At 23.6% G+C, this 9,243-nt stretch overlaps 1 pseudogene; it reads right to left on the bottom strand.

Annotated features, from left to right (window-relative positions):
- Positions 1-812: 812 nt before the first annotated feature.
- LOC130945456 (phosphomethylpyrimidine synthase, chloroplastic-like) lies at positions 813-5,738 on the bottom strand (annotated as a pseudogene).
- Positions 5,739-9,243: the final 3,505 nt, after the last annotated feature.

Genomic DNA, 9,243 nt, shown 5'->3' with positions numbered 1-9,243 from the left:
CCCCTTCTCTTAGCCACTAAAACCATCATACATATATTGATTAACATATTTTTTATATAAAATTTATATTTTAATATATATTTATATAAATAATTAATTTATTGACTTATTTTGTGTACATCAATAATAAAACTTGCAAAAAACTTTTAGAAGGCCAAAATAGACAATATGTATCATATAAAAATTAATTCTCTAGATATTTTTTAGACAATGAATACTCTAACCATAAAAAGAAAATACTAAACTAAGGTTAGTATCATATAAAAATTAATTGTCTAGATATTTTTTATATGTTTCCTAGAAGAGTTTCAATTGCTTTTTGTGTTTTAGGTTGTGTGAATACTAATTATTATACTGAGACTGGATTTGTTAAGTTCAATTTGTCAAAAATTCCAATTCACCCTTCATATTTAAAGTAAAGAATTTGAGTGGATGTTGAGATAAATGTTACCTAAATTATTTTTTTTAATAATAAGTTTATCATTATAATTATTTTTTAGTAAAAATACATAAAAAGTACATAATATATAATGTATAATAACTCAACAAATATTTTTAAAGAGAAATTTTTTATTTTTTTTAACAATAAAAAGAACTTAAAAAAAATAATTTTTTTTCCAGAAAAATAAAAAGATTATACCAAACAAAATATTGGTACACAATTTATTCCTGACAAATGGATAATTCACAGTAAAAGTAAAGTTCAAGATAGGAGTTCTAAGATATTATTCTCCTACGACTAGCTTAAAAATGTTTCACACTATCCTTATAGATAAGGCCGATTGTGTAGCCAATTCTCCCATTAATTTGCTTCATTTATATGGTCCTCTCTCTTTGGAACTTAAGTATGTTGCTGGCAAGTAAATCTCTCCACCAGCTTCACCATATTGCTTCCCACTGATAGTTTTCTTGGCAGCTAGAAATTCAGCACTCATAGCATCCATTCCACGCTTCAAAGCTTCCTCGGCGTTGCCTTAGCCATGTTGCTCAGCATACTTTTTGACATCCTCGTTATCTTCGTAAAGCAGAATTTGGAGCCACGCATAGAGAAGAAATGGGCTACCTCTGTGTCTTCAAATGGCAATGTTTCATCATTGAAAGACATGGCCGTCATTGGATCCAAAAATAAAGCAAAATGATCCATCCATCGGAATTCAAATCTCGCCTTACTTAGTGCATCATCCCAGACTTGAGCATGTGGATGACCCTTTGCTAAGTCAGCAGCATGAGCAGCTATCTTGTAAGATATAACTCCGGTCTTCACATAATCACGATTTGGTAGACCGAGATGTTCTTTTGGAGTTACATAGCAGAGAAGAGATATACCAAGTACCCCGATGTTGGCAGCACCAATAGCAGAGGTAATGTGATCAATACCAGGGGCAATATCAGTTGTTAGTGGACCAAGAGTGTAGAAGGGTGCTTCATTACACCATTCTAGCTGCTTCTGCATGTTTTCAGGAATCTTGTGCATATCGATCACCTGAACATCCTTTTACCATGTTCTACGTGTCAGTTCTCCTTGCGTCAAAAGCTCAGCAAATTGAGCCATGTCATTCGCATCATATATGGATCCAGGTCTAAGCCCGTCACCAATGAATAGTGCAAAATTCTCTTTGTGATAAGTAAGGCACCACTTTGCATGAATGGATCCTCCTCTGAAAACTATTCCTGTCATGCACTTCGCTGTCAAGGGAATGTATCTAAGAAGAACACCAGCATGGATAGTGAAGTAATCAACACTCACTCACTCTTCTCCAATCCGTTTCAAATAATACAAAGTTCAGTTTGTTTAATAATACAAAGTTCAGTTTGTTGATAATATCTTAGAACTCCTGTCTTCAACTTTACTTTTGTTGTGAATTATTCAATTGTGAGGAATAAATTGTGTACTAGTATTTTGTTTAGTAAAACCTTTTTATCTTTCTAGACAAAATTATTTTTTTAAGTTCTTTTCATTATTGAAGAAAATAAAAAAATTTTCTTTAAAAATATTTATTAAATTATTACATCTTATATACTAAGTTCTTTTTATGTACTCTTATTAAAAAATAATTACAATGATAAGTCTATTATTAATAAAAAAAATCTAAATAACAGTAAATGTTGAACATAGTATAAGTTATTTAAGAGCATAGTAATTTAACCAATTGATGAGTTATTTTTTGTAAGAAGAAGAAGAATTACTAATATTTTATAAACTCTATTTTTAAGGTATATTTAACATAATTATTTTTTAATACTTATATCAATTATTAAAAGACTAAATTTATCTATTAGAAAATCATAAATACTCTATTTAGAGTTTGTCAGACTCAACAAAAAAAATCAAACCGTAAATTCTGTTGTACTGATTTGGCCAATACACAGATGTACACGTGGAAGAGTTTTTAAATTAGGACAAATTAAATTCAGAGAGATTGATATGTCCAAGTTTTGAGAAGGTCAATGAATTAAATGTATTTTCAAATTCTCAGAAGAAACTTAAGGCTGATATGTCCTAGTTTTGAGAAGGTCAATGAATTAAATGTATTTTCAAATTCTAAGAAACTTAAGGCTGCGTTTGTTTATAGAGTCAGGACACTAAGACAAGAACACAGAGATATAAAATCTTGTTTGACAGATGAGATATGGATAGAGACATTATATTTAGAGATATTAAATTAGTATATTTTGTATTCATCCTGACAGGAATGACACAGAGATACTAACAAGGAATACGACTTATTTTTTATTTTCTTTTATTATTTTCGTTAAATTTTTTATAATTATATTTTTTATTATTATATTTTTCTTCTTAAGTTTTTTGAATGAAAGAAAATGAGAATAAAATAAATTTTCATAATTTGTTCTAATTTATCACCAAATAAAATACAAAAATACAAAATTTTGTGTCTCTATCTTTTGTATCTTATTCTCAGTATCTTGTCTTGTTATGTTATTAAAAACAAACGTCCACAAACCAAAAATCAAGGATCTATTTATTTTTTTTGTTTTAAAGCCATCCATTTAATAAACATATGACCTAATAAAAAAAACCATACTCAATTCATATATATACACTCCTAATAAATTTTAGAAAGGTGGTCGTTTTGATACTGTTGTTAATTTATGATAAAAATGTATGTGCACTTTATTTTTATATGAAATTGATAGTTGGGAGTTATTTGATAATAAGTTATTCAAACATACATGCTAAATTATCTTAGAATTTTTAATTAACAACTTCACATAAAATAACTGCATTATTATATATACATATATGGTGATTGTTATATATGGTATCTAAATTTTGATGTCTAATTTATTAAAAAATATTAAAAGGCAATATTTAATTTACATAATATAAAAATAAATAATTTTAAAATATTATAAATTTATCTTAAAAAGAAAATTAGACAAATTCGATACTAAAATAATCCACACCGAAAAATTGGCATATATATAGTAAATTTTATCCAATTTTCTTTCAAATAGAAAGTAAATAATTACCTTCTATGATAAATTTAATAATTATTAGATGAAATAATGAATTATGTCATCAAGATAATTAATATTAACTCTTAATTTAACTTAAACTTTAACAACCAAACTAATTAATTATAGTAAAATCACTTGAATTTCATACCTACAAAATTACGTAATTCTTATATCAAATTATCAACTCCATTAACAACTATAGTCCTTACTTAATTAACACTATTTTTTTTTAATTTGTGATTCGACTTTTTTTTTATTTGTTCTTTTTAGTTTTTTAATTTTTTTATTGTTAGATCTAATTAATATATGTGTGATTTAAAAAAATTAAAAAATATTATATTTAATTATTAAGTTAAATTAAAAGTTAATATTAATCATGATAATATAATTTATTTCATCCAATAGTTATTAGACATTTTATAAAAAATAACTTACTATATATATATATATATAGACAAGTTATATCCTATTACACACATGACACACTCCTTTCTCTCTCCATGTGTTTTATATATATATATATATATATATATATATATATATATGGTGACTTCTGTGGTGGCCATGTTTTGTAGTAGCTAAATGTGACTATAGTTGATTGACTAATAAAATTAGGACACATACATAAAAAATAATAACTAATGTATCCCTTCAAAATAAACACGGTAGTCCAAGAAACATCACTACAATGATAGAATAGTAATTACAAATTACAGGTCTTAGAACTATTTTTTAATGGACTAGGCCTTGAGTGAAATGAACAATAAAAAGAAATAGAATTAGAGTGAAATATTCTAAAAATGTGGTCAAAATAAAAGAAAATAGTAATTGGACATTCAGTAAATTAAATGGTTAGAATGTAATTTAAAAAAAAAAGAGTTGATACAAAATAAAGTAGTAAGCATTGTATCATATTATACAGCCCAAAAATAACAGTAAATATTATAATACCTAATGCTCAAAGGTTCCATCGTAAACAACAATAAAGTAGTAAAAATTATTAATTAAAATAAAAAAACCGCTACTAGTATTATTATACTTATACAATTGCAAATCTTTAACATTTTTTTAATAAAGTAAAATGCATAAATAACATTAGAATGTTAAATTTGGGATTATTTAAGTTAAGAAGCTATGTATTTGCGGCTAATGGTATCAGAAGTAATATTCATGGTGTAGCCAAAATAATTTAGATCAAAAGGTTTGAGTATTCAGAGATTAGGGATTATAATAAATTAAATTTAAAAGTTGTTAAGTTGAAAATTTAAGATTTAAGATTTAAAAGGTATATATATGATTCACGTTTTCATATCTAAATTATTTAATTTTATTAGTAATAAAATTAATGTACATTTTTTTATTGTTCTCATAAATAACAATCTTTTTTTTTAATTGTTCTCATAGCATATTTAAAATATAAGTAATATATTGTAGATAAAAAAATGAATCTTTTTTTAATTGTTCTCATAGCATATTTAACTTAATCATTAGATTTTAAAATTTACCAACTGAGAGAGAATTTACTCTTTTTTTTAAATGTTAAAGACTTACAATTATATAAACATAGTATAGATTTTCACACTTTACTATTTAAGATTTTGTTTTACAAATGTTAACAATGGTAGCGACTTTTTTTTATTTTAATTAATATTTTTACTTTAATATTATTACAAATGATAACAATTGTTTATAATAGATTCTTGAGCATTAGACATTACAATGTTTATTATTTTTATTTTCGTACTGGATACAATATTTACTACTTTATTTTGCATCATCTCTTTTTTTTAACCAATTCTAGGTATTTAATTTACTGAGTATTCAATTACTATATATTTCGTCTTATTTTGACACGCATTTTTTTTTTTTTGGTGAACGACACGCATTTTTTGAAATATACTATTATAATTTTATTTTTTTTTGTTTGTTGTCCATTTTCCTGAAAGCCCCATCCATAAAAAAATGGTTTTAGGACATGTGATTACCACTCTGCCATTATAGTCATATTTCGATTCTTGAAATTAGTTATACTCTAGCCAACTTTTTCATACATGTGTCTTAATTTTATTGGCCAATCAACTATAGATAACTTTAGCCACCACAAAATATAGTCACTAGAGAACTCACCTATATATATATATATATATATATATCAACATACATTTTCCAAAAATAAGATGATCCTAAACCCAACAACTGGCAACGAAAACAAAGCCCAACTCTTGAGTTAAATCACAGTCCACAGTATCTTGATCCATGTACGTACAACACTGGAGAAAGTAGAAACACTTTTTTTTAAGGGATTAGTTACCATATGAAAAAATAATTGAAACATTAGCAAAGCAAGTCCCAAAAAAAAAAAAAACATCAGCATACTGTGAATCTTACCAACAGTTATTACTTATTACACTATAAACAAAGGGAAATTGAGATTAACATTACAGTTTTACCCGGAAACTACACGCCAACTTCTTAATAAATATATAGGAGAGAAAAAGAAAGAAGTATCATAAATATCATTTCTTAATATAAAAATTGTTTTTTTTTTTACTAAAATTAGCATTATTGGAAAAAAATAAAAAGAAAAAGATGATAAGAGTAAAAGTAAATTTGCAATATAATAATGTAGACAAAATTTACCTTGTTCGATATTTGATATTCAAAGTTTAACTTAGAGTCAACACTTCTGGAAGCAGGATTTTAAACATATCACAATAAAATAATAATTTTATAAAAGAAGAACATATCGTTTTTGTTTTCAAGTGTTTGGATAAGTTTTATTAGTATCTATAACATTTAAATCATTTTATTTATATTCTAATATTTATAAAAATAATTTAATGTTATCTTGTCGTTAATTATATATCATGAGCTTTAGTTGGTGAAATTCTAAAAATCTTTTTTTGAAGTTAGAATACAAATATTTAGGATAGAACTGATGATCCAATCCAGATAATAGCGCATCAAAAGTTAAAACTAATCTCTACAATATTTACATAATTTACTTTTTTAGAGACATAATTGAACCTGAACACAAATGGATATAATATTAAAATCGAATACATTCAAGTGAGACCAAATTGAGAATAAATATATCTAAATAAAAATAATTAAAAAATATAATTTAATCTATTAGTATAATTGACGACAGAATAACATTAAATTATATTTATAAATGTTAGGATATAAATATGATAATTTAAATATTAAAAATATAAATAAGACTTATCTCAAATATTGAAGATAAAAATAATACTCTACACCGTTACAAAATTTATCAAGCATGTAAAGACAAAACGGGACATATTATTAGGTCTTTCTTTAGTAGAAAATTCTTTCCGGCTCACCATCAATTTAATTAGGCAGGCTTATTTGATTGTCATTTGTCAATAAATCAAAGAGAAGGTATAATATATATATATATATATATATATATATATATATATTGAAATGTATTGATGGTTCGGATAAAAATATATGACAATTTGGTGAATATCAAATATAAACACACTTTCATTCAGTTACGAATGTTTAAAATATCGGTAAAATTATCTAAAAAAAATAAAATTAAACTCATATCTATAAAAAATAATATCTGTACCACAAAAATATCCAATTCTTAAATTTTTGTTATTTTAAAAAAATAACTAAAATCTTTAAATTACTCTTATACTTTTTCTTCGTCCTAAATTTATAATATTAAAGAAATTAAATGGTACACTACCACAAAAATAAAGTTTAACCACCAAATTTTTAACTACAAACACTAAATCGTGATAAAAATAAATGAGCGTGTCTTCTATTTACTACGAAACATTGTCATAGTTACTAAAATTTAATCTTTTGCCATAAATAATATTTTTTGTAATTGTACTTTCTGTTTACATTAACGTACCATGCTATCTTGTCTTGAATAAATTAATTTTTTAAATAAATTTATTAATATATAGTATCATTTTTTTAAATAGTTTGACATTAACCCATATTTATGAATTAATTTTAAAAATATAAAAAAATAAATTTTAAATAAAATAAAAAATTATAAAAATAAAGATAATATTCTAATATTTAAGTTAATTATAAAAATAAAATTTATTTAGCTAAAATAATATAATTTGAATAGATAATAAAAAGTTTAATAATTTTTAAGTAGAAATTTTTTTTAATTTTTATTAAAAATAAATTATTTTATCATTTTTAATTTAAAAAATGAGGATAAGTTTAAAAAAATTTAGTTTTTATTTACATGGTTTAGTATTCACTATATATTTTTGTGAGTACTAGTACATGTATAATTATTTTTTTAAAAATTATTTGGTGAAATTATGAATTAAATTTTTTATTTATACTATTATTTAATTAGTATATTTCATTAATTAATTATTTTATAATTATTTTTATTTATAAAAAAATTAATACTAATTAATTTATGAGTCACTTGTATAAAAGTTTGTTATTTTATTAAGTAATAAAGAGATTAATTTGTAAAATTTTTTATAACAATTTTATATAATAATTAATTTGTCTAATGTAATAAAATTTTAGTAACTAATTTAGTAATTAAAATTTATTAAACATTAAATTTTTCAGATAAAAATATTTATAAAACTTACTTAAATGTATCATTCTTATTATACTGTTTTGTGTATAATAGGTAAATAATTAAAGGATAGTACATTGTTTGAATCATCAACTATCAACGGCATAAAATGAGAGATTGTGAAGTTTATATATTTATTAAAGTAGTTTTTTGGTTATTTATTGTTATTATAATAAAAATTAAAGATAAAAATATTACGGACTCAAAATTTAAATTTAAATTTAAATTTTTAATCATATTTGACCATTAAAAAATAAATAAATAACTATTGTATTAAAAATAAAATAATTTAAAGTATATTTAGTAGATAATAAACATTAGAATAGAAAAAAAATATTTTTAAGATTAAAGAAAGTTAAAAAATCTAAACAACAATGATCAAACTGAATTTTTTAGATTTAAAATTTTAATGTGTGCTTAGGCTCCGTTTGGTTGATGTATATGATGAGACATAGACACAAAGACATAGACATTAAAGACATGGACATAAAAAATTTGTGTCCATGTATTGTATTTAGTAAAAATAAAGAACAAGACACACATATTTTAAAAAGACTGAATTACCCTTTATTCTATCACAAGTTTTACTATTATTACTGTACATCTATTATCCCAAACACTACATGTCATCACCATTGAATTTTTATTTCTTTTAATACTTTTTAGTTCTTCTAATATCATCTTAAATTATCATTCAAATATTAAATATATATATATTTTTTTTGAAAAAAATAAAAAAACTAAAGCTCATAATTTATCAAAGATTAATCAAAATTTAAATAAATAAAAATTAAATGTACAATTTTTTTTGAAGAAAATAGAAAGATAAATTTAGTTATAGAATCTAAAAGAGGAAGAGAAAAAAGAAAGGTTTGGAAAGATAAGAGGACAAATTTTAAAATTTCAATAAGGGTAAAAGAGTAAAAAATTAGTGTCTCACAAGTTGTGTCTTAGTGTCTCACCAAATTGGAGGTACACAAATTTAATGTCTCCGTGTTTATCCGTGTCCTCCCGTGTCCTTCAAAAATCTGCGTCTCACCAAACCAAACAGCAGACATGTGTCACCGTGTACCACTGTGTCTATGTCTCAGTGTCTATGTCTCTCAAACCAAATGCTGCCTTACTCCTACTTTTCTGCAGCACCTGAAAATACTTTCTTTAAC

The sequence above is a fragment of the Arachis stenosperma genome, chromosome 8 (assembly GCF_014773155.1).
Source record: "Arachis stenosperma cultivar V10309 chromosome 8, arast.V10309.gnm1.PFL2, whole genome shotgun sequence".
Taxonomy (NCBI): Eukaryota; Viridiplantae; Streptophyta; class Magnoliopsida; order Fabales; family Fabaceae; genus Arachis; species Arachis stenosperma.
The sequence above is the reverse complement of the archived record's forward strand: the minus strand, read 5'-3'. Positions and strand labels throughout refer to the sequence as shown.